Below are 565 nucleotides of genomic sequence, written 5' to 3'. Positions count from 1 at the left end.
CATATTTTGATTTTTGTGTGTGTGGGGGATGCTGGGGTTTGAACTCAGAGTCGCGTATGTGCTAGGCAAGCTGAGCTACATCTCCAGCCCAAGTCTTAAAGCTGTCAGTAGTTTCAATGCAGTGTTTGAAGTTATGTAGTTTTTCAACAAACTGGTTAGTTATTTTAGAACTACTGCTTGGGACCATCAGGAAGAATACTGTATCTGAAAATCCCAGAGACTCGGGAGGCAAAGACTCCAAGTTGGAGGCCAGTCTGGGCAAGACAGTGGGACTATGCTTCAAAATAAAAGAAAAAGGGCTGGGCATGTAGCTCAGCTGTAGTGTCCTGGGGTTCAATCCTGGTACCCAAACTAAAATAAGATAAATTATTCTCATATAGCTGTTTTGATCATAGTTGTCCTTTAAAAAAATCCAAGTTGATATTTCCGCATATGTAATAATGTAACCATTAGTACAAATACAAATTATACAATTTTTATTCCAACAAAGATTTTAAGATATACTTTATCAGTACTTAAGCATTGCTTAAAGTAACTCCCTTAAGAACATACTTATCTTGGGGGA

The sequence above is a fragment of the Sciurus carolinensis genome, chromosome 13, assembly GCF_902686445.1.
Source record: "Sciurus carolinensis chromosome 13, mSciCar1.2, whole genome shotgun sequence".
Taxonomy (NCBI): domain Eukaryota; kingdom Metazoa; phylum Chordata; class Mammalia; order Rodentia; family Sciuridae; genus Sciurus; species Sciurus carolinensis.
This window is presented reverse-complemented; position numbering follows the sequence as displayed.